Consider the following 27062-nt stretch of genomic DNA (forward strand, 5'->3'; position numbering starts at 1 on the left):
TATGCAATTTAGTGGGGGAGGAGATGTCAGAGAAGCATATCAAATTATAATAAAAGTGTGAGGTTTAATAATCATCAGTAGTTTATATTAAGCTATCATTCCAAGACACAAATAATTATAAGTGTTTAACAGTATGCTTTTCTTTAGCTCCATGGTGATTCTATTATGTGTATTTTATGAAGAAGGAAACTGAAGCCTGGGGGAGTTGGACAGCATGCCTTAGGCTAGGGAGCTAGTAAAAAGTAGAGAAAATTCAGCCATTAAGTCTGCCTTCTAGTACATGTATTACATTTTTCTACAGTATTAGGTAGAAATGAGAGGGCAAAAGACACTACATGATAAAAAAAAAAAAGGTGCATTTCAGAGATGGAAGAAATTATGGCCTGGGATTAATCTGTTCCTAAGATGTTGACCATATACAAAAATTTCTGCATGTTGTTTAGGTGGTGGCCATATATTTAAAATTTTTAGATCAATTTCCAGAAGTTAAAACCAGGCTTATTTTTATATAAACAGGAATTTGAATTGAATTAAAAAAAACCCCAGTGGTCAATTGTAAAAAATGCAGATTTATCAACAAAATTAGCATTTCTCAAGATTTGACTTGTGATGTTTTGGGGAATCCTGAGGTTGAACTGTAAATGTGTTGATGTTTACACAGAAATGGTGATCATAGCCTCTCTTTTCTCTGTGTCTTGTTTTACAAACACAGATACACTGATACATACACAGCCATACAATGATGGATACATATTTATATATACACAACGACATACTCATAATTGACACACTCAATATGCATGTGCACAGACACACAGACACAGACACAGACACAGACACAGACACACACACACACACACACAGAGAGAGAGAGAGAGAGAGAGAGAGAGAGAGAGAGAGAGAGAGAGAGAGAGAGAGAATGCTTTTTCCCTTTACATTGTTTCATAGCTTTAGGAAACAGGATGAGACAAAAGGTTTCCATTTCTCCAGCAATAATTAAATTGCTAGGTCACAGTTATATCAAAAGATACAGGTAGCAATATTAGCAAGCTAGGTTTCCTTCAGGAAGACACCCTGGGCATCCAAAGAATTGCAGGCACATTGAAGACTGAAGGAGAGGCCATTGATGCATAAAGATAGATAATCACATCTTTGACTTCCAGCCATTTAATGATCCAGCTTTTGAAGTTTCTTGGCCTAAAGTTTGGTCTCTAGCAAAGTCATCTGTTTTTATCCATTTTTATTAGCTCTGAGTGCTGCCTCCCCCAACCTTCCTCCAGATGGGGGCGGAGATAAAGTATTAAAGGATAAGTTTTTGAATAGGTTATTAAACAGGCATCTTTCAGAATAATCAAGGACAATTTTGGAACTGTGCTTGAGTGCACTTGACTGCATCATCTTCATGTCCAATGAGCTTCACTGCACATCTGTTTGCCACACTTCATTGTACCTGAGGTAGTTTCCAATCCAATAATCCATTGCAATTTATTTTATGCTAGGTAAATGACTGCTTTCTAGGCTCTAGAGGCAATTTCCCCTTTCTCATGAATTCTGTCCTGGAAGAATATTCCATTCAGATTCTAACAAGAAGCAAATATTTAAGACCACCTCCCATTCTTCCCTATTCCTACCTTTAAAAGATCAGATACCAGAACAAAGTAATCTGTAGTAAATATGCAAATCTCTATGATTTAGCATGAGCAAGGTACTTCAATGCATAAAATATGTCTTTAATATCCTGGAAGCAAAATAGAGACTTCACAGGTGTTGAGTCTATTTTTCTCTCTTCAAATATAACTGCTGATTTCAAATGTGTAGATATAGGACCTGTGCCCAATAAAATTACTGTCCTGCAGGTGCATAATAATAAATAAACATGAAAGTTTGAAAGGATACACAAGGCACACATGAAAACAAGTACCAACAGCTTTAGAACTGAGATGTATAGCATTGGTTGCAGGGTAAAGGGCATATTTGGAAATTTTATGCTGCAGCCAATAATTCATTATCTAGGGGAACTCTTTTTCTTCTCCCCCTTTCCTTTAGTCATCCTTTCCTTCCTTTGTAAACTGAGCACCTACTGTGTGCCGTTTTCAGAAGCAGGTGCTAGAGGTACAAAGAGTGTGCCTTTTTACCAGTTTATCATGGAAAAATGCTGAAGACTGTGGGGATTAAACACTGTAAGTTTATTTTTCAGTTTTGAAAGGTGTGAGTCAAAATACACATTACCTGGCTTGGCCATCTTGAGGATGCCATTCTTCTTAGCTTTGAGGTAGCAGCCTTATTAGTATGTGCTGTAATGGACTTTCTTCTGGGCACTCACACTCTGGTATCTATTCATCATTTGGTAAAAACATCAGTCACACTGGATTTGAGACTACCTATTTAAGTGATTGCAGCTTATTTACCCTGTCCAAGATCCCATTTCTAAAGACAGGCATGTTTAAGATGTTAAGGATTGGGATGTCAACAAATTTTTTTTAAGTGGGGTATAATTTAGTGTAGAGTACATCCAAAGATGGAGGACCATCTTGGAGAAGCTCATGATGTAATGGGAATTGAGAAGAGATAGAAAAGCAAAACAGATAATAGGGACCAACCTATCAAGGTTACCATGATACATCTTAATTTAATTTCTCAGTTTTTTCTTCTGAAAATGAGGTTTGTAATATCTGGAATTCCTATGAATTTGATAATCTGTGATTCTCACTATGTGTCTAAACATATTACCATAGTGTCACTGGGAAACTGGATGCCAAGACCTCCTTCCCAGTGTGCAAATATCACTTCTATCATTTTCTTCATTTTCATAAAAATTGGTATTTTTATGCACGTGCTTTCAAGAGTTGATGACTTTTAGTCCACTAATCAACTTCATGCTTTTTATTCTGAAAGTCTTAATAATAATAATAATAATAATGATGATGATGATGATGATGGTAATACACATTTTGTAGAAGCAAACACATATCCTCAAATACAGATTTGGGAAGACATTTTGTTGCTTGAACTGAAATACTTGCCCTGAAAATACTCCAATAAATAACAGAATTTCCTAATATGGAAAAAAATGCAAAATAAATCCTTATGTTGCACATCCAGAAACTGATATATAAGGCTGATTCTCATAAATTTTGTGATTCTTCTCTGTGGAAATGAATTTCCCTTTTTCCTTTCACCTTTTATCCAGTGTGAAGTAATTTAAAAATCCATTAACACATATTGCCATGTTAATTGGATGATATTCTTCAAGGTCAAGAAACTATCAATAGATATTGAATAGTGACTATAAATAAACTCATCACAGTAATTAGATTTGTCAATTAAAATTGAGAATGGCTAACTCTTTATGACTGGATTAAAGGTGGATCACTTTGGGAAAATAATTTTCCTCAACATAATGGATGAAGATTGGATTATGATCTTGTATGTGAGTTTGACCATGAATGAAAGAAACTTATAATTTTAAAAATACCAACAGATCCAGAAACTCTTGAATATACTGACAATGATTGAATTACACAAAAATGTATTCAAACAGTAAAACTCCAATGTGACATTTATTAGGAAAATACTGGACTATTAACACTTAACATTTATTAAGAACTTTGTCTATACTGGGCTGTACACTGAAACTTTAAATGCATCATCTCTTTTATTCCTCATGAAAACTGCATGAGGTATATAATTATCTTCTTTTGCAGGTAAAACTTTTCCAAGGTCATTCAAACTACTAATAAGTGCTGAAGCCAGATTAAATTTAGGTACATCTGACTCCAAGCCTAATGCTCTCTGCACCTCTCTGCATGTGTATGACTAGATAAATATTTTAATTAGTTTCACTTTGTCTGCTGTTTTCTTATGTGAGGTTCTTATAACCCTAGGTTTTAGTTTTCATGTATTTGGAAAGACCATTCTCAGATTGCAAACATATTGCCTACTTTTCCATTTATTAATTTGGTGGTTGGGTGACGTATACAAATGTGTAAACACTGTGCTCACTATTTTCTTGGTTGGAGAGGGCTATATATTTTCCCACATTTTCTGCTTATAATGGTCAAATATTATAAGGCACCCTTAGAATTTTGTATAGCATCACTGCTATGACTATTCTGCTTTTTTTCTAACGTAATTTGTTGAAGTTAGGTAGGTCATTGGGAGACTGTAGAATATGTGGGTGTCAGCTGAACATTAAATTTAGATCAGTTTTAGTTTATTGAAATATCATATCTAAGAAAAAATGTTGAAACCTGACGACATGAAACTGGAGGGAGTGGTTAATATTTTCTATTATAATTGTAGCAGAAAAATCTAGAGTATATGATATGCTAGATATCCAAGGGAAATATCCCCACAAACTTTTGTAGTGACCAAAGTGTCTCTGTTTAGAGTATCAGTATCCATAAATGCTGAGAAGCAACTTGAACACCATATTAAAATGTCTTTTGATGTTGTTATTGAGTTCCCACAGTCTTAGACTCTGTATCATACAGAAAAAAATTGATATAGAAAATCTTATACTCAGTATTGTATGACATTATTTCTCAGGAAACTTGAATAAACATCTATTCACCAAGACAGGGAGTTGACAACAGACCAAAGTAAGAGTACTACCATTGTCCAACTTGGTGAATCAATTATTTTTATTTCTTATGGGAATATGGGTGTATGGGGCCTTACTTACATAAGCAGAAATGATTCAAAGACAGCTACATCACCAAAAATACCACATTATGAGTGTCAAAATACAGAAATGCACTGCACAACCTGCAGGTAAAACAGTAGGTAAGAGAACGGTCTTTCTAGGTATCTCAGTCAGCCTGATCCTCTTTCTGGCAGCTCAGCTGGTCTTCTCCAAGGCAACACCATTTGGCTGAGTATCTCTCAGCAGTCCTTAAAGTTTATGTATTTGAGAAGAAGAAGGCACCTAGTGAATCTGGTCGGTGTCAGGGACTTCCTGAATTAGAATGCAAGATTTTTCCTTGTCTGAATTATGGTTTTTATTACAGTAAAGAGACACCATGATCATGGCAACTCTTTTAAAGAAAACATTTAATTGGGGGTGGTTCACTTAGAGTTTCAGGGGTTTAGTCTATTATCATCATGTCTGGGAGCACGGCAGTTTGCAGGTAGATGTGATGCTGGTTACATCTTGGCATGCAGGAAACAGGAAGTTGACTGACTCACTGGGTGGTATTTTGAGTATAGGAAACCTCAAAGCCCACCCCCACAGTGACACATTTACCTCAACAAGGCCATATCCATTCCAACAAAGCCATACCTTCTAATAGTGCCACTTCCTAAGAGTTTATGGGGGCCAAATACATTCAAACTACCATACAGCCCCTCTTATAATACCCAGTTGTTTCACCCCTCCCCTTTTTTAACTACTTGCATCTTAATGATCTGAGGATATTCACTGAGAATATCCTCTTGTTTCACTCTCCCTTTCACATCCTGTGTCTTAGCAAGCAAGATAGACCATTTAAATCTCAGAGAAAACAGCTACTCACCAGATATTCAAGGTTTAGTAGAAGAAATCTCCACAAAAGAATTATAAAACTGTAGTCGGAAGGTTTCCTGTGTCCTGGCCTGCCAGTGGTCAGGACAAATCTCCCCCACTGGCGTCCCCCAAGTAAACACACAGAGGTTTATGTTAATTACAACTGCATGGTTATTGCTCAAGCTTTTTGCTGGCTAGCTCTTATATCTTAAATTAGTCCATAACTATTAATCTATGCATTGTCACATGTTCTGTGGCTTTACCTGCATCCCATTGCATGTTGCTCCTTGGGCGGCTTGCTAGTGTCTCTGCCTACCTTCTTTTTGTCTCTCTCTTTGAATTTCCCACCTGCCTCTAAGCTGCCTTGCCATAGTCCAAACGGTTTTATTTATCAACCAATCAGAGCAACACGTTTTCGCAGTGTACAGAAAGATATTCTCTCATCATAAAATTATTAGACGCTATTATATAAATAAAGGTAACTACATATATAAGCTTGAAATATTTGTGAATCAGTAGAAACAGAAATAAAAGTGCAATTTCTTATATTTACAGAAATGTTAAAACTTTTTCACAGTGGATAATATTAAAGCTGGATGATGTAGCCTTAGTAGGGATTTTCTAGGGAAATTTGAGGGTGAGTAGACAGTGTTTTCTAGATAACTAAGTGAAAAATAAAGATCTGAAAGCAGGATACAATGTGGCACAAGTATCAAGTATTCTGCAATATATTGAATGTTTACTGTATGTATGTCTGCAAAGAATAAACTGTGTTCAGTTGGAATGCTATGTATGTTATCATGTAAGGAAAGCGAACTATTTGATACAAACTGGGAACAGACCAGAGTGTATATCTGGGGTCTGTAATACAGCTTTCCCTCAATTATGTCGAGGGAAGCAAAGGGCTCTTGAAGTAAAAATAATAAGCATAGCTAAATTGTGAAGTGAAACCAAAAACCAAAATCTACTTTTCATTTTCATATCTTCATTGATGGCAATGACTTCCCCACTGGGGAAGAAAGCCATAACAGTTTTCTGTGAGTCCTACTCATCCTCTATTCTCTATATTCTTCTACCTAGATTAAGCCCTCACTTGGCTTTCTATGGCACAGATTAGTGGCACTTGTTTCTGAGTTTCTTTGACATGGCATGATATGGTGTGCCTGGCTTCCTTCATTTAACATATTTGAGAAATTAGGAATATTTGAGTATATGAGTGTAGGCTATTTCCACTATTTATTGCCCATTGTATGAATGTACATTTATTTATAAATTCTGCATTTGGCTACCATTCAAGTAGCTTATAGATTTTTATCATTATAGAGCATTATGCAGTAATATTGTGTTTTTATAAATGCATGTATCTATATTTAAGAACAATTTTACTCTAGCGTAGTTTTCCCAAAGTAATTATATACTTTACATTCAGGATAACAGTGTGCTAAATTTTAGTTATTTTACCTTCTTTATAACTTTGAAAACCAGCATCTTTTAATACTAGTTTGGTGGGTATTTCATGATGACTGCTTTTAATTTTTATTTGTATCCTCAAAATAAAATTTTCTCCTGGGTGGTGGTAGCACACACCTTTAATTCCAGCACTTGGGGGGCAGAGGCAGCACTGTGAGTTCGAGGCCAGCCTGGGTTACAGAGTGAGTTCCAGGAAAGGCTCCAACGCTACACAGAGAAACCCTGTCTCAACAACAACAATAACAACAACAACAACAACAACAACAACAAATTTCTCTTCTCCCTTTTTGCATGTTTTATTTTATTTTATTTTATTTTTTAGGCATGTTTCTTGTGATACAGCCCTGGATAGCTTAAAACTTATTATGATAGTTTTCATAATTTCTTGTCACTTACATACTCTTTTTGCTCATGTGCTTGCCCATATACGATTGAATTTTTTTCTGTTTTTTTTTTCTCCTATGGATTTGTTGAAGTTCATTATGTGTACTGATTACTACATCCCTTCCCATTGCCTGTATTGAAATGTCTGTTCTCCTACTGTGTTACCACAAGCACATTTTAGCAGCTATAAACACATAACTGAGATTCTTCTCATGTCAAATCAGTTTACATTATGTCACAACCAAGGATAGAAGCTTTGTTCTGATACAGCTTACATATTGCCCTGCCGGTCTTGGCTTCAAACTCTTTTTTTCCTGGAAGATGGGAGTGGATGAGGGTTAGGGGAAGCAATAGGGGATGAATATGATAAAAATATATTGTTTTAAATTCTCAAAGAATCAATAAAAATATTCCAATAAAAACCAGCCAAAATATTTAAGAAGCCAGGGGCAACTCAAAAATACATGGTATTTGTTAAAATATATCATAGACTCAGGAGTACAGTATCCTTGATGAAGAATACTAAACTGATATGAAAGATTAAAATTAGAGTCTATAAGAAAGGAATTGCATGCATAAAAGAATTCAGGACAATCCTTTGGGAGAGTTGGTTGTTTCCTTAGGAAGAAGTGGTCTCTAGGAAATTCTGCCTTTGGGGGTTACTAGTTTCATGTCTCAAGCTCAGGATGAAAAATTTCAGTCAGACACACAGTTCTTAGTGATCAGGGGTCTTCTCTCCCCTTGGCATATTGGTGCCTTCAGTGTGGGGCCTTTTATTCTCAGGCACCTGTGACTTGAGGGTCACAACATGACTTCAGTACATACAAGAAACTAAGTCCTTCCAGTTTAGAAAACAAAAAGCAAACATATTTTTTTTTTTCTGGTAGGCTTTGCATACATATTCATAACCTTGTCTTGAGAGACTGCCTACTTCTCATGGCCTGAACTTTGGCTTCATTACACAAATAGCTCACAAGGAAGCTGTTTTTGCTTTACCTGCTGTAGGAGTTCACTCTGATGAGTTCTTTACAGTATAGAATGCAAATAAGTCACAGATATGTAAGGTTCACCCTAAGCTCAGGAAAAAACCCTTTTCTTGCCTAAGTTCCTCTACTCTTAGCTTCCAGGATGTTGTTAAACTCAGCCGATTATTTTGAGCCCATTTCTTCTCTTTTTTTCCCATTATTTTCTGTTGGGGGGAACTATGTTGATTTATACAAATTATGACTTGCTACTCGAATATGCTCTATTCCTATGGCCAGCTGATTATATAAGCTTCCTCTCGTTAGGGTAGACATTTTGACCATTGGAGAGTAACCTTGGAGATATCAGGTACACACAAGAGTTCCTCACCCCTGCTGTTTTCACTTTGCTTCCCCATTTGAACACATAGTGCTTTGTTTGGGAATTAGAAGAAGCCACAGTGTGCATTGCATTGTATTTATGTCCTAACATTAATATGATGGAAGCGACAATGAATTGTGTCATTGCTGAATGTTTTATCCTGCGATTCACCAGCATTTTCGCAATGTTTGTCCTGTGTGTACAGGAATAGCATAGTTATGAGACCATAACACAAAAATAGTGACTTAGGGATGAAACAGATAAACAGGAGATGAAAGGAAGTGAGGCAAGGGGACTACAGTCAGAGAGGCATTTCCTTTCTGGATTCTCAAGTGACTGGGTCTGCAAGGAGCTTTGTGCTGGCTTTGGGGGATGCTTCTGTCTAAACTGCAATCAGAGAGTGCTAAAACGATGTAACTGCAATAACGAGAGAGTGGGGACGACAAGGGAGAAAAGTATTTGTGGACTGAGCAATGTCTGAAAACTATTTTCAAGGTGAAACTAGTGAGACAGCCCTTTGCCAAGTTTTCCGGAACACACAGTCACCTCTAGCTTACGTAAGGGAGCAGCGGTGTGGATAATTAACAGCGTGGGTAGTTCTCCACACTTGTCTCTTAACACAGGCAAGGGCAGAGGCCAGTTCAGGTGTTCAGTAGACAGAGGACAGGGGGCTGTAGTCCTTTTCTTTTCTTTCCCTTCCCCCCATAACCTTCCATAACTCTTCCTTCTCTTAGTTTCCTATTTCACAAAGTAGAGGACAGAAGGAGAGACGCTTCGGTCTTCCCATCACCACATCTATTAGTCTCTTGCATCTACTGGCATAAGTTCTCTCCTTCAGTCACTGTGGAGGCAATGGGTTCCTAGATACAAGTATATATATATGCCTCCTCCACCATTACCCACTCTTTAGTGTCAAGACTCCACACCCTCTGGCCAATTCAAGGACATTATGCTGGTATATTTCTCTCTTCCTTCATTTTCTGCTTTTGATACACTGTTTCCAGGATTGCCTCATCTTACAAACAACAATAAGTACTTTAAAATTCCCTGTACATTTATTTGCTCTGCTTTAGAGTAACTCTCCCAGAGAGAGTTCCTCTATATGTGTCATTGGCTGTCTTTACCGATTTATCTTCCAACCCAGTGACAACCTTGAAACAGTCTTTTATGGGAACACATTGGATCATCAATTCTTAGTCTTTCTCACTCAAGCTTAGTATCATTTCACTGGAGCAAGCACATTCTTATTTCTCAAGCAGATTTAAACTGATTTCTGGGATGCCTCTTTATCTTATTCTCCATCGCAACCACAATCTCTTCTTGGTCCCAAACCCCCACTGCCTTTACATTTAAGTTTGTAATTTAACTTCCAATCATTGTTCTCAGTCTCATGTATTTAATTATTATGTCCACACCAAGGAATTCTTTGCCTAGAGACTCTGCCTATATTTAAACAGCTCCTCCTTCTTTTCTTAAGGTTTCTGATTCTAGCCTTTTCCTACAAAGGACTCTCAGTTGTCAACATTTGACCTAGAAACCAAGGAAAGAAACTTGTACCTCTGTCTGACCCTCCTTCATTTGAATAACCCTGCAACTCTGAACCATATTGGTATGTCAGCTGGTGATGCCATAAGAAGGCCTTGTTTGGGCAACCTTATGGTTTGGGTTTCATGGCTACAGCCTCCCTGTCACATTTAGAAGACACTATCTAGCACTACATTATACTGTACTTTTTAAAAATGTCTACATCACAGAATCAATACAGAAAAGCAAGTACCTCACAACCAATTCTTGTATGAATGGCCCCTTTATCCATATCCTCATTTCTAATCAGTATCTGACACACTGTATTTATTTGTAAAAACTAAAATGAGAATGTAACTTTCCGATGTCAGCCTTTTTACTTGACTCTTTAATCGAAACACCTCAAACAGCACCTGCCACATAAAAGGTGCTGAGTTTGTTTACTGGGTGGGTGACTGACAGGGATGAACATAAATAACTTTTTATCTGGATTAAAAGTTTTAGAAGCTAGTTTTGCATCATGTTTGGATGGCATAATTGCAAGGGAGAGAGAGAAATGTGTAGGACCTCAATTCAGCTTCGGGGCCAGAGGCCAATTGGTTGAAATCAAACTGAAATCTTTGGAGAGGAATTTGTGCTCTGCACAATGAAAACATGTGCTCAGTTCCCCAGGCATCAGAATAACAAATGAGAGATTCTCATGGGAAATGGGGTGCCCCAGAATAGCTTTGGCCAGTAGGAAAGAAACCTGAAGTGTGTTGGGTAGGAGAAGTTATTTTTAGGTTGGAGTATTTAATGTTGTCATGAGCTGTAAATCCATTAATAATGTGTATAAAAAAAGAAGAGGGACTCTTTTTTTTTTCTTGGAAAGTATTTCTGTCTTACAAAGAGAGGCAGGAGAAAAAATAACCACACATTATGTATATGAAAATCAGCAGCTGCAATGTGATGAAAATCAAGTAATGAGGTTTTTAATTAAAATATTCTAATTTCAAACCTCCTGTCTTTTTCCTTTGGGTAGAATTTTTTTTGATACAAGATATAGTTTTAACCCTAAATTAAGTTTTAATCCTAATATTACTCTAAAGCTTATAGAACAGCAAAGTGGAGAATTATTCACCAACGTATTAGTTTAGTTTCTATATTTGTGTATTGAGGCTACTGGATTGGTATAAAGTTAGCAAATACTTTGCTTTTGGGAATAACAAGAGTAGCCTAGATTGTTATATGAATGAGCATCTGAGGCCACTCTGACTCTCAGAAGCAAGGAGACATGAAACCAACAGGTGCTATTTTCTTTGGGCTTAGTAAAGACTAATGTCACCAGTTTGTGTTATATTTTGTTGTATTTCAGTTTTAAAATTCTGTGACTGTAAATGCCTATTATATTAAATATAGCCTTCGCAAAATGCGATAATATTTATGTGAAAGACATTGATATATATTCTTTTTAGCATATTCTTTTGGAGAATCTGAAGACTTGGACATTATTTCATCTAGGTTTCCTGGGACTTGCATATTACAATGTTTTACATTGTATGCTAATCAAGTGCATGGTAATCAGAATATACAGGCAGCTTGCAGAAGCAGTGGTGATACCATACATGTGCACACAAACCCTGACACAGAAGCAATTGATAGATATGGCAGAAATCAAACTTTAATTTAACTTAAAATATTCTCATAGTTTTCTTCATTGGCTTTGTCTCCTAAAATATCTGTAGGAAATATTTTCACATTGAGGAAATGAAATGTTTTAACTACTGTTTTTCTTTTTTCAAAGGAATAGCTGACACATTTAGAATTGGATGGCAGAAACTGGATGATGATCTAGATCATCATCTCACTTCTTGATTAGAATGCTCGATGCTTTCTAAGTTAGAAATGTAAGAATGTGACATTAGGGGATATAGAGAGATATTTACAGATAATTCAACTTTAAACAGAAAGTTAGCATATGGGAATACAATCTGCTTCAATTTGCATTTCTTAGAATAATTATTTCTTGCTTCCTACCTCAAATATACTATGTAAAGGAACGTTTCAAATACATGTCCTTGGTGTGTTGGCACATGTTCTTTCAGGAAAGTATGATGCAGTTTTGCAAACTACTGGCATTATTTTTGAAGTACCTTTTGTATCTACAATATAAATAAACCCAGGAAAGAAGTATCAACTTGTGGGAATAATCTTATGCCTTTCACTGTAGCTGAAGTTTTCTCCAGTCCTTCCTGGCCCATGGTCAGGACAAATCTCTCTCATCCGCCAGTCACGCAGATGCTCAGACCCAACCCAGTAAATACACAGACTTATATTGCTTACGAACTGTATGGCTGAGGCAGGCTTCTTGTTATCTAGCTCTTCTGTCTTAAATCAACCCATTTCTGTTAATCTGTATGTTGCCATGTGTCCCATGGCTTTACCTGCTGCCTTTACATGCTGCCCCCTGGACGGCAGGCTGGTTGTGTCCTCCTCTCAGCCTTCCTGTTCTCCCAGTTTTCCTCTCTGCTGGTCCTGCTTATACTTCCTGCCTGGCTATGGGCCAGTCAGTGTTTTATTTAACAATCAATCATCCACAGCAATTCACATAACTGTTAAAGTGGGTTTGGTATTTTTCTTCCACATTTTTAAGCCTCTTTGAATTTTTCACCTATGTATTTACACTCTACAAATAGAAATAATTTGAATAGGTCTTCGAATGTACTTCAAAAGACAGTATCCCATGTATATTTCTGGAGTTATTTGTAATGGTTAGATGATTTGGACTCATTCCCTTAGATTTTATGATCTTTATGTTAATCAAATGATCCTTTGTTAATCTTAGAAGGATGATGTTTTAAAATATCAGTGAAATCTTTTCATTAATTCCCTGGCCCTTCATCTTGCTTAGTGGACATGAATTCACATGCCTGCCTCCCAGGTGCTAGGATTCCAGTCTAGATGTATGATACCATTCCCACCCTCTTTCTCTCTTTTGTTTTACTTTATCTTTTATGGGATATTTGTAATTATCATTGTCATTCATTTTTGTTATTTTTTTTTTTTGGTATCACTCTTATTATTCTAGAGTAAATGAAGAGAGATAAGCTAGACTTCACCTTCTAGACAGAGTTTGTAGTTAGCCCAATACCTGGCTGGAAGTTAAGTCGCCCATTGAATCTATCAAGCATTTGGTTGCTTTCACACCCTGACTATATTGTCTGATTGTAGTCTGGAATAGTTTGAGAGTTTTTTCACTTAGCCTCTTTCCTTTTAGACTTTTGATTGATTAAATGATTTTTTCACTCCCACCTCTTTATGTTTCCTAAAATCAGGGTAATTATGGCCTGTTTGTAGCTCATGGGTTCAAGTGCTGTTTGGTTGCTTGTTCTTTTGATAAAGCAGTCATCCCTCACTGACAGAGTACATTCATCTTTCATTCAAGGCTCTGTTTAGTTTTTACACTAGTAGGTTTCTAATTGAGATTTAGTTTAAAAGATTTAAATTAGTACATCTATTATGTGGTTCTAGTATTAAAAACTCTGCTACCTTAGTTGTTTTACTTTGGATATTATTTTAAGCATTTTCCTAGATTTACAAAACTTTAACATTTTTAATTCCTCGTATTAGAGGAACTCCATTTAACAGTTGAGATTTTTTGGCAACTACAAAATACCCAGTGTCTAGGACCATCGTTTTTCTTTGCACTTAGACTTACTGAAACATTTAACTTGCTTTTTATTGATTATTTACTCTTAGAGATGGATATTTACGAATGAAGGGCACCTCAGGTTAATTGAAATAATCAAAACCTAAATCTGGACAAATGTGACAGCTCAGTACGTAAAGGGACTTTCTGTGAAGCCTGGACAACTGAATTTGATCCCAGAACTCATGAAGGTTAAAGGAGATAACTTGGCTCAACAGAATTGTCCTCTGATCTCCACACAGGTCCCGTGAAGAGTGGTGCTGAGCTGTGGGTGGTTAGAAGTAAAGGGCTTGGTAACTAACCCCTAAGCAGTAAGACATGGAAGGCTTTTCTCAGTGTGTGCATGGAATGTTTTCAAAGTTTTAAAGGCAAACTTCAACAAACTCCACAGGTATTTATAGTTGCCAAGGAACCACTCTCCTAACCATCAACATTCTCCAGCAATTGTTTTCTCCTTTATCCTGTTATACAGGAGCACATTCCAATTTAGGGTACTTTAACTGTCAGAAATATCAAAAAGAGCTTGTGCACTTTAAGCAATCTTTCTGAACCCCTGTCCAGAAAACACAGGGAGAACAATTTTGAAGCAATCTTTGTTTTGCCTTCCCATTGCCCTTTGACCCGAGATATAGCTTTCAGCTAATTAGCGCGTCCTGGCATTAGGATGAGAGTTATACAGTGTTCTACCCGGAGAGGTAGATTGGGCAAGGTCACACAACTGCAGTCTTGCTGGGATTTATTTGTAAAAGCCGTATTTGGTTTAGCTACTTGACACATAACATTTCATTTGTCCAAGTGTGTAGAATTTCAAGTTTCCAATGAACTGAAACTTTAGCACTTTGCCTTCAGGTCAGTTTCTTCATTCTGTGTCTGCCCCTGAGAGCCTGGTAGTACCTGTTCCAGCTAATGATGAAACTCATTGATAATGTCTGCTTTTTAGATGCTGGGGAGGAATATTAATTATCAGCATGGAATCTGCTTGACTTATGTATATTGGCACTTTACCTAAAGATGAAAGAGGCAGCGAAAGAACAATGACCTACTCAACATTTTATCATAGAGTGTGCCTTGGTGACAGCAGATCAGAGGGCACTTCTTCCTTAGACCTTCAGAGCTGAATGAAGCCAATTAATGCACAATTATGGGCAGCAGCAGAGTCGTATTTGAAGTTTTTTTTTTTTCTACAATGAAACTTTTAAACAGCATAATTGTAGACATCTGCTTTACATCCCTTAGCCATGACATAGCCAGTGTTTGCTAAGATCTTCTGAGCTTTTACAGTTTTACACAAAAGGACATATTGGCAATTCTGTTTTCCTGTATAATAGGCAGACTGCAAAATCCTAAGCTAGAATTCAGCATTGTTATAGAAGTGTTCAATGTCACCAGAGCGATTGACTTGTTCCACCTGGCTCTCAGACATTTGTAGAAGCTAAACATATGTACCTTAATTGCAAAAATGTAGGCTTAATGAACATGCAGGCGTTATGTTATACCAAATGTAACAATCAACATGATGGCAAGCTACTTGAGAGCATGTCACAATGTTTGGCTTTGAAGAGGTTTGCCTTTGGCAACGATTCAGAGAAGAATGTGTTCCTTGCATTTGCCATCCTGCGAGCCAATAATAAAGTGTTCAGCATATGAAGCTGGTATTTATTTTAAATTGCTATGTCAATATTTTTGTTTAAAAGCAAGCTTGATTCCTTGTGTGGACTTTGTTGAAGCGTTCTATCACTGCTTTTTATTTGAGTTTGATTTAGCTGCTTTTCTCCCTGATTTTGTGTTTTGCAGAATGGCTGCCTTGAAAGCCTTCTGATTGGGATGGGGCGGGGGTAGGAAAGTTGCTGTGTGAATTTCAAAGCCCAGAATGTGTAAAAAGGAGCAAACAGTTGCTGAAGGCATCAGGGAAGTGACTGCAATTAAGCTGTGTGCATTTTGTGACCTTGGAGCTTCTTAAAATAGAACCATGTCTGGAATAATGGAAGCTCTGGATTCAAATGTCTCAAAATGACTTCACCAGCAAAGCACCCTTGCTCTTAGGGAGATATCTCCAAGTTCAATGCCTATGTTTAGTTGGCATGTAAAGAGACAGAGATTATGTTTTTGTTTTCAAATGTATGAATGGAATTATACTATTATGGGATATTGCACAAGAAATTCAATCATGTTGTGATGTCAAACCTAATTCTCTTACCAGTTGAAGGGATGTTTTACCTGCTGCAGGTGCAATAGTTTTGTACATGCTACAGACACTTCCAAGAAATTGTGGGCAGTTTTGCTCCTGGATTTTCATAATATGCCTCTATGTGAGGCATATTTCTGTTAGGGTAATAAAAATGGTCTTTTCATAAGACAAGAGGAAACAGTATGCATTATCTGTACACTCTGAGCTAAAAATATTATATTCATAAATTAAATTGGACATTTTGAAATGTTAACATAAAAAGCTACTTTGCTTTTTTAATCAATAAGGAAATGGGGATTTTAGGTAATTAAAATCTATGGAGTGAACATTTCTCATTTCGAACCCATTAAGAGGAATAGAATAAACAAAGGAAAGAGATAAATACAGAAAATTAAGTGGTTAAAAATGTTTCTTTCATGTTAGTAAGGAATATAATGACATATTCTGAGGTCTGAGGCAATACAAATAATGTTATTACACGTATTATATTTAAATTACACAAAATTTGAGTTTTGTGGAAACCAGTGTGTCAGCATTAGGCAGTAGTTTTTAAATCTGTCTGTTCTTTAGATCAAATTTTATTTGATGTATTGTTTAGATTTTCTCTTCTGAAGTGTAGCTAAGGAACCAGTATGGAGCATAAATGCTTCCTAGATGCAGAATACCACCCTAGTTCCAGAGACTGAATCAGAATCTGCAGTCTATCGAGATCTGCTTGTGAGGAGTTTGAATCTGGCTAATGGTCCGATAGAAAGGTAAGCTATGTCTCAAAAAGTTATGTGTACTTGCAAAGGTTTAAACTTGTGTTTTCCTGAACACACCGGAGGGAAGTAATAGATCCACTGGAGGCTGTAAATGCCATGTATATTCTACATCAGGAGCTCTTACAATATGGCAATGGAGGGGAATACTGAGAGTGGAGATGGAGTTGTGCTCCACACTACTTTGTTTCTGAGATTTTCCTTCACACCTTTCTCTCATCTAATGGCAATGCTATTCTTCCATCTTTTCTACTCATCTATTAATTTTGCTCTCTGTTTCCTATGTGCAATTTTCTTTCTCCCTCCATTCAAGAAACACTTTAAAAATTTTAACATAAGATTTGAAAATTGCCTCCATGTAATTATTTTGGTATTCATTCCAAATTGATCTATTATCAGCTCCTTAGAATTTTTTCTAGAACCCCATGCTGAATATTAGCTTAAAAAGTGTCACATTCATTTATGTTGTGGGATATTTAATGATGCAAAGATGTGTTGCATTTTTTTTATGTTGCATTTGTTTAACTATGTAAAGCTGTGCTACTTTGCCTGCCTAAAACAGTGGATTGGTCTAATAAAGAGCTGAACGGACAATAGTGAGGCAGGAGAGAGAAATAGGTGTGGCTGGCATGCAGAGAGAAAAAGTAAGAGAAATCTAGACAAGAGGAAGGAGCAAGAAAAGGAGAACAGGAGGACACCAGGGGCCAGCCACCCAGCCACTGAGCCAGTCACAAAGTAAGAAGGAAAGAAAGATATTTAAAATAAAGAAAGACAAAAGCCCAAAGGCAAACCATAGTTAAAGAGAAATGGGATAATTTAAGTTAGAAAAGCTAGACAGAAACAAGCCAAGGCAAGGCTGAGTATTCATAAGTAAGAATAAGTCTCCATGTATTTATTTGCAAGCTGCATGGCAGACCCCCAAAAGAGTAAAAAATCCAACTACAGCCCTGACCTAGTCTATAAATACCAGACCTGAAATGTGACTATTTTCTCTCTGTCACAGACCTTCCAGTTTATCTTTGGGACCATATAGCTGATGATGCTTGGAAAGACAGAGAATTTGATTCTTTCTTAGATCAAATCTCAGCTAAAGACATTAGGTCAAAATGAACTTTAATCCAGTTCTATTGGGCAATGGATAGTTTATTGCATTCCTAGCCAATAAATGACTGATATGGCCATTTAAAAAGTGAAAGCATCCCTCCAATACTGTCATAGCATTGCTTTGCATGTATCCCTTTGCAGGTGAGTCTATGTTTGAGTTTCTGATGATCCATACATTTCTAATGAAACATTTAATTATCAGTCATACATTTTTGGCTATCTAAAACATAGTGAAATCTCAATTCCATTTTTTCTCTTCAGTTTCCATATAACACCTATGAAATTGAAGACATCTATTGCTTTCTAGTATTAACATATCAATACAAAGACATATTGGTTCATGATATAAAATTTTTTTCTAAGAATTGAAAAAATGATTCTGGATAATAAACATTAGTTTAATATGTATAAAACCATTTTCCAGTCAAGTGTAAGAACCTGTAATATATAATCCATATTATAAGGATGAATAAGCAAATACATGGTCTCTAGTTCATCTGGTGTAATACCAGTAGTGTAGGGAGGAATGTTTGTTATTTCCATGAAGTAAGACAGGAAGGGCACCAATAGGCCGTAATAGGAATATACCTTATCTGGTTGTTATTTGTGAAATATGTTTTGCCTAGTTTTCTACATCTTTTGAATATAATAATGGTGATACAAATTCTGAATGGAAGACCATATCAACTAGTGGAATAAAGTGAACAGTTGAAACTTCTCTCTGAATATCAAGCCAATATGATTGTTCTTGTTGTTAACTCTGCCATTTTGCTTTCCCTAGAAGCACTCATTTCTAATCACACTGGTAGTGATGTCTAGCTGCTTAGATGGTAAGAGCAGAGGCCCAAAGGCAGAATTTTAGAAGAACCAGTTGGACCAGAATTTATAGTCTCTGCTCTTTGTCCTCATGAATTCCTGAGGAGAATAGGGACGTAGAGGAGGTCAAGCTATATGGCATCTTGAATGATTCCAGATAAATGGACATGGAGTTGTTCATAAAATAAAGTAAGGACAAAGAGCTGGGAGGCATGTTTTATTGGGGGAGGGTCCACTCCAGGGGCACTTGGAGTAGAGAAGCTGAGGGCAATGGACATAATCATAATACACTGCATACATGGATGAAATTTTCAAAGAATAGGAAATAGAAGTATATAAACAATGCTCTGCTTCCAATCTCTGCCTGAGTCCAGAATATTGAGACTTCAAGTGATTGTTGGCTGAGTTGGCAAACTGTAGACAGCCTTAAAGCACATTGTGACAGAGACTTCTGTAGCCACTGCCACATGAATTATATGTGCAGAGATGAATGCCTTTCAGATCATGCATTCAATAGACATTAAGTGAAAATCCTAGTGACTATAATCACCTCTAAGTATGATTTTCTGCACAATTTAATCTGGAATGGAAAGTGGGAAAATAAGAAAAGTTGTATTTTCATGAAGATATTCACAATGAATGCCACAGGGATGAAATTCCTACGTGTTTAAATGTCAGGGTGAAGACAATGCTAATTTGACCTTCAGTTTCCATGTGCAGGCTTGTGCAGTTTGTGTAGGATAAAGAAAGGGACACCTTTTATTCCCACTGGCTTTTAAAGCTTGCCTTTAGTAGGCACAGTGTGTCTTCTTTTTGTGATCGGGTTTTACAGTCTCCTTTATCAATTGTAAGAGGTGTGGAAGGCTAGTTTATATCTTTCAGAAGGGACAGCTGGGTCAACAGGTTGAAAGAACTTTGAAAGTTATTTGTATCTTTGCCAGTCACTTCATTGTGTGAGAATCGCCGGAGCTTGTGTGTAAACTACCTTTGAATAAGAGGCAGAAAATGGAATTTATCAGGGGACAATGCCCTTTGTTTCTAAGGAGCAACAAAAGATGAATAAAAGGACACAGCTAGTCTTCTGTGTTTAGTGTCCTATTTTTTTCAGATAAAAAGGAGGATAACATTCAATCTTGATTGTGCATAGAGGCCTTGGTTACTTAAAGGAGATGGAGCGAAATGAAAAGGAAATAAAGCAGCCAATATGTTCCTGAACTATGACTTTTAGCAGCAGCATTTAAAGAGTAACCAGCACGTGTGTGTGCGTGTGTGTGTGTGTGTGTGTGTGTGTGTGTGTATGTCTGAGGCTTATCCATTACACGTGCAAGCACAATCTGATTAGTATTTGTTATAAGCGCGTCCTGTCTGCTTTTATTACAGACATCACCTTCAGATGTGGGGCCACTGCAGCTATTAAATCAGGAATATTTAGCTATTGTTTGTAATAAATGTCAGCAGGGCTGAACTGAAGCCAGCAGGAAATGTTCAGGACAGAAAACACCCTGACATTCATTCATGCAAATCTGTATTGCTGGTAGAATTAATCATGAAGAAGGAGGGGAACACCTAAAATGTATTTTTATTACTGGTGTGGCCAATTCCCTTCTTCCTGAGTATAAGAGCTATAATGAGCAGAAAGCAATTTGTTGACAAATAGTCCCATGTAAAGTGCAGTCAGTGAGATTAACTTTGGAGGCAGGAATACCTGGTATATTGAGGACTCTTCCATCTTAAAATCACAGGGATACTGTAAAGACTAGTTCATGCATCTTGCTGGTTATTGTACTAGACCTGACCCATATAAATCAGGGTGTTTAGATTACACTGGGAAGGTATGGCAGTGGGATCTGGGCTATTAAACCATTAAGTTATTGTCCTTACAAAGACAAGAAAGGTTTAATCCTTTTCAGTTAGCCTTTGTGTAACATGAGATAAAACAATCCATACAACTGAATAATTTAATAGTTTTGGAGAAATTTGTAATCACCAATATCGAGCATGCCTATAGCACTGACTGTCAAGGAGTATCACCTAAAAATAGTAAAAGCTAGTAGAATGAGAATATGGCTCAGTGGGTAAAATGGTTTGCCAGGCAAGCATAAGAACTGGACTTTTATTCCCCAAACCATGTTCAAAAGCTGTGCAGTCCATCCAGTCCTATGGTCCTAGAGTTGGAAGGCAGCCAGACTTGCTGATTGGTGATCTCCAGATATATAGAGAGATGCTGTCTCAAAAAACTAAGATGGTAAGATATGGAGGAATTTATCTGACTTTTACAAGCATACCCCATAGACACACACACACACACACACACACACACACACACACACACACACAAATACACACACACAAACACACACAGAGAAACTTATGCTCACACAAACACAGAAACACATGCATACACCAATTAGCTGATACTAGAACATTTTAGAAATGTTTTTAGGAAGGTGAGAGAAAAAATGAATTCATATCTTTTATTTTTGCTCATTTTCTCATTGCATGAAATTATTCACCAGAAAATAGAAGCCGATGAAAGGAGCTGACAGAAAAATTATAGGGAACTGCAAACATATTAATTATTCTTGTATTTTATTACTGTGATGAGGAGAAAAAACATGGAGAGCATGAGTTAAGAATATTCTTCAAGAAGTTGACACACAAGTGCTTTCTAAAGTCATATACAAATATTTACAAAATTCAAGGAAAATATTCTAAAATGTTTTGTGTATTATGAAAGTCAGTGTGAAGTAATGCTTTGCCTAAATAGTATCATTTTTTTTTTCCTTTTTTTGCACTGCTTTGGATCGTGCATCCATTTATAGGATGCGTATTACTAGATGAAACACTTTTCTTCCTAATTCTGGTTTCTGATGGGGTTGTATTTATCACATTAAGTTTCTTAGTCTAGGTGTTAGAAAGGTGTTTTAACAAAGTTACATGAAAAAGGGCATTTCTGTTGGTTAAATGAAAGTTGTTCTCTCTTTGTTTAGAAAATGAGATGAAAAGCTTTTTCTAGAATTAGAGAGATCAGTAGTGGCACCAAGGTGAAGGGTGGGAGCCTGTTTTCACCTCTGGGATATCTGAAAAAAAAAAATAGAAAACTAGAAAAGTTTAAACAGCTTTGGGAATTCTCAGCTTTCCAAGGATGAGTCACTCTGATTTTAACACAATCTCCTTAATCATTGATTCCATGTCTCTATCCACAAAGTGTTTATAGAATTTACAGTGATGCATCTAACAACTAGATAAGATGATATAAATCAATGGTGACAGCAAATATCTCTTTATAAGGAAGATTGGACAGGAGATATTTCCACTGCAGATACATAGGCTCCTTGGACTCTTGTCATTACAAAACCACATCAGACTTTGTGGGCTTTTGGTTTGGTTTTGGTTGTTTGTTTTGAGACTGACTCATAATGTATCTCTGGCTAGCCTGTAGCTGTTTTGCTGACTAGGATGGCTTTGGACTCAAAGACATCCTTCTGCCCGAGTGCTGAAATTAAAGGCATGCGCCATCAAGCCTGACTCAGACTTTTAACTTTGGCTTCCTTGTGACCAAGGAAAAAGGACAATATCATTCTTATGTGATCAGAACTCTCAGAAGTGGTGGGGGTCGCCATTGTTGTCGTCATCATCATTGTAGTACTAGTGGTAGAAGAAGTTGTTACAAGTCTTGACGCTACTCAAGGGTTAGGGTTTATATAGAGCAAACACTAGATCATGGGACTAATGTAGAGTTTGCTTATCTCAAATGATGGCTACAGTTGTTTCTTTGTTTCTGGAATCCAGTTCCAAGTGAATTCTTTTTAGTTCTTTTTTTTTAAAAATTATATTTGTGTTTTAATTTTACATATCAGTCATGGGTTCCCCTGTCCTCCCCCCTCCTACCCCTGTCCCCACCTCTCACCCAGCCCCTCCCCTCCATTCCCATCTCCTCCAGGGACAAGACTCCCCTGGGGATTCAGCTCAACCTGGTGGATTCAGTACAGCCAGGTCCAGTCCCCTCCTTCCAGGCTGAGCAAAGTGTCCCTGTGTAAGCTCAAGGTTCCAAACAGCCAGCTCATGCACTAAGGACAGGTCCCGGTCCCACTGCCTGGGTGCCTCCCAAACAGTTCAAGCTATTCAGTTGTCTCACTTATCCAGAGGGCCTGATCCAGCTGGAGGCTCCACAGCTTTTGGTTCATAATTCATGTGCTTCCATTAGTTTGTCTTTTTAGTTCTTAATTAAAAAAAAAAACAGAAATAAAAATTTAAAGCTTCATTAAATTATGAATTAGGCTTCTTGACATTTTCAAACAAGTTTTGTTTTTTGTTTTGTTTCTCTTTTGCTTCTTCTCTACCCTCCAGTCTTTCTTGTGGTCTCTTACCCCATAGCCTCATTTCCATCTCCATGTCACATGTGACGAGGTTTTGCCTCTCTCCACACTCTCTCAAACATTTCTTGTTCACATCTTAAAGTCTGTTATCTACGGTCATGCTTTGTATCCACTCTCAGAAGCCTTTATTTGTGTATATATAAACATTAAAAATTAGGATCCCTGTGGTGATATTGTGTTTCCCAATATATTGTGCACTCTAATAAACTTATCAGAGAACAGAACAGCCACTAGGTAGTCATAGAGGCCAGAAATGGTGGCACACACACCTTTAATCCTAGCTTTCTGGAGGTAGAGATCCATCTGGATCTCTATGAATTCAAAGCCACTCTGTAAACAGCCAGGCATGGTAATACACATCTTTAATCCCAGGAAGTGATGGCAGGAAGCAGAAAGGTATATAATGAGTGAGGACCAGGAACTAGAGGTCTTTTAAACTTTTAGCTTTTAGCAGCAGTTCAGCTGAGATGCATTCAGATGAGGACTCAGAGACTTTCAATCTGAGGAAACAGGATCAGCTGAGAAGTTGGCAAGGTGAGATTAGCTGTGGCCTGTTCTGTTTCTTTGATCTTTCAGTGTTCACTCCAATACCTGGCTCCAGGTTTGTTTTTATAAATAAGACCTTTTAAGATTTGTGTTACAGATCCCCATATGAGAGAAAAGCCACTGGTACTTGTCTTTCTGAGACTGGGGCACCTCACTGAATGGACTACCATGGTCACAATGGCTATACAAAAAAGCATATGACAACAAATGTTGGTGAGGCTTTGGTAAGAGAGGAACAATCATCCAATGCTAGTGAAAGTGTAAACAAATACAACCACAATGGAAATAGAGTTGGATGATCCTCAAAAAATTAAAAATAGAGCTACCACTGTACTACTCATGAGCATATGCCCAAAGGACTCTGTTTCCTACTACCGAGGTACTTTCCTATCTATGTTCATTGATGGACTAGTCACAGCAAGGAAATAGCATAAGCTTTCTTGTTCAGCAACTGAAGAACGGAGAAGGAAAAGGAGTCATATATTCAAAATGTCATTTCTCTCAGAGGGAAAGAGGAATTAAATTATGAAATGTGAAGGAAAGTAGATGTAACTGAACACGAACTCTCAATGGCTATGTTCTGTTGTCTCTGAAGTACTGTTATTATTTCAGTAGCTACTGGTATTCTGTGGTGCTTATGATGAAATAAGATGATACCATTTCATTTTTGTCTTGTAAGAGTGATTTTATGAAACGGACAATGAGTCAACCTTCATATAAGAAGGTACAAATAGCTATGTTTGACATCACATTGGCTTCTGAGGTGGTCATGTGGCTCACTCAGCTCTTTTCTTAGGAGGCTCATTTCACTCTCCATCTCATCCATTTGAATGTTATTTAATAAGAGTCTGCATTTTCTTTCGAGTTGATCAGTCGCATTGAACCTGTGAATTTAAGCAATATAATTAACCAGCGTGTCTTTTAAGTGGGTCACCTTCAGTCTGAAGTAGTTATTCCTCTATTCCTGCTTTTCACTCTCCGTTGACACATTTTTCTGAAGTGCGATGGTGAAATTTATGTGTCTACTGGGCTGGGCCATGATCCCCAGATTAACTGAGACATGACACTAGACTTTTCTAAGAAAGTTTTGGGTGAGATCAACATTGCAGAGTCTGGAATTTGTATGAAGCACATTATTCCCTATAAGAAATGTGGAGTTTTTCCAGTTAGTGGAAGACCTGGTTAGACCAGAGGACTGACCTCTGCAAAGGGCATCCTGCTGGCAGATCATTTTGGTACCTGAGCAAAAGTATTAGCTCTACTTTGGTATCTAGCATGCTAACCCTCCCTCTAGACTTTGGATTTAGCAGACTCCTTAATCCTGTGAGCCACTGAATAAACTAAATTTCTTTCTTCATACAACTACATACACATTGTTGATTTTCTTCTTTTCTGGAGAACCTGGAATAAAGAGAATGTGATGTGTTTTCTGGGGCCTGGCCTCCCTGGTGTGAACATGAACTGTGAGAGGAATTTCACTCGACATGTTTGGGGAAATATTTCCGCTATGATAATAGAATACATGGAAAGGAAGATTCTCTCTTTACTGTGAACTTTGGTCAGACTTGTCTGACACCAGAAATAATGCTGTACAATTTAAATAATGAGAAAAGGTATTAGAAGTCGTGGCCAATATCCTTGGATGACTAAACAGGAGGCTGAGAACTCTGGGTACTCAAGTGATGATGTACTGATGAGTTCTTAAATGAGGCCACCTAAGAACCTGCAGTTCAAAACTTCTTGACATAAAAGATAACAAATAACTGTACACCTTAAATTAATTCTAGTTAGGTATTAATGTTATTTGCTGTGAACATTCCTGATGGATGTTGTTAACTATAATAGATGTCACTGAGGAGTTGAATTAATGGAGCTCCTATGTGTGGTTAGTAGGTATTGATTATTAGGTCAGATTACAGTGTCACATTTTGGAGTAAACATTAGGGAACAGTGAATACTGCAGGGCACCTGAAGAGGGTACAATTGGTCTAAAGAGGCAAATAGTAGGTTCTATTGATTGTTCCATTTGAAAATTCAATCTTAGTACTGTAGTTTTAATAAATAAATGAAAAATTCTGAATTTTTCTGTGAAATTTCTTGATTTTTTAATGCTAATATGATATTTGACTTACTTATCCCTCAACATTTGAATTTTTAAAATGAATCATAAATACTACAGTATGGATATGAATCCTGATAAGTGGGACTGACTGTGCCACCCATGGAATATTTCTAGTTGTAGTTACAAATAGCTCACTAAACTAATCAAAGTTTTATAAACTGGATATGGTGATGGTGATATGCTATAGCCCATTATAGTGATATCAAATAAATATCACTAACAACCAAAAGTATCACATTACAATATACAAGAAGGTAAGTATTGTTTTCTAGACCACAGATTTTCTAAGCACATGACATTTTGATGACTTCATTGTGATTTCTGTGTAATCCTTTTTTAGGCTCTTGGTTGACTATGCCAAATTGTGTAATAGAGTCAATTTTCTATGTCAGAACAAATACATGTTAGGGAAAATTGAAGTTTTTTGTTGAATGCACACACAGAATTCAGTATCTAACAGGTGTGTTTAAACTGTGTGTGAGGGAAAAGCGAAGTGCAGCGACCCGAAAGTTGAGCGTTGGTGCTGGACTTCAAATCGAGCAGTCCAGTCTTTACTGAACTTGAAGTTCACTTCTACTCAAGAAGGCTTTGCTCTCTTTTACCTTACCTTGTAGGTGTTTAATGATAACTGAGGAAAAAAAATATTATAAATGAAACATGGCTCCAAATTGACCTATTTGAAGCTGAACTATTTAAAAAAGTATTTAAAATTCAATTTTGGTTATATTCATGGTTAAGGATTTTTTAAAAAGAGGGCCTAGAATCAGTTTGGATGGAAAATTTTGAGCATAATTAAATCCATAATTAAAAATTCTGACGCAGAATTCCTCAGCTGACAGTTTCAAACCAGAGCATTTAGGCTTGTTAAAAATTGATTTTTCACATAGCTAAGAAGTTGATTTATTTTTGTTTCCTTCAACTACTCTTTCAGCATGGAATGAAAATGAAGTGTTTTATGAAATTCATACAGTACATTAGTTCTATTTTTTGACAACTGATTTCTCTGGTTATTTGAATAACATATAGGGATCCTATATTGCTGTAGTTTCAGAAAGTTAAGTTTCTTTTGTCAAGATATAAAACATGCTAGGGCTCATTAATGGTGCCTATATGCCTTATTGATTTTATAATTTGCTTCTTAAATTAAGGTTTAGCATGATATGCTTAAGTATCACTAATGTTGACTATTATTAGGATTAAATCAATATGTTTTCCTAGTGGTTGTTGTTACAA

This window comes from Onychomys torridus, chromosome 23, assembly GCF_903995425.1.
Source record: "Onychomys torridus chromosome 23, mOncTor1.1, whole genome shotgun sequence".
Taxonomy (NCBI): domain Eukaryota; kingdom Metazoa; phylum Chordata; class Mammalia; order Rodentia; family Cricetidae; genus Onychomys; species Onychomys torridus.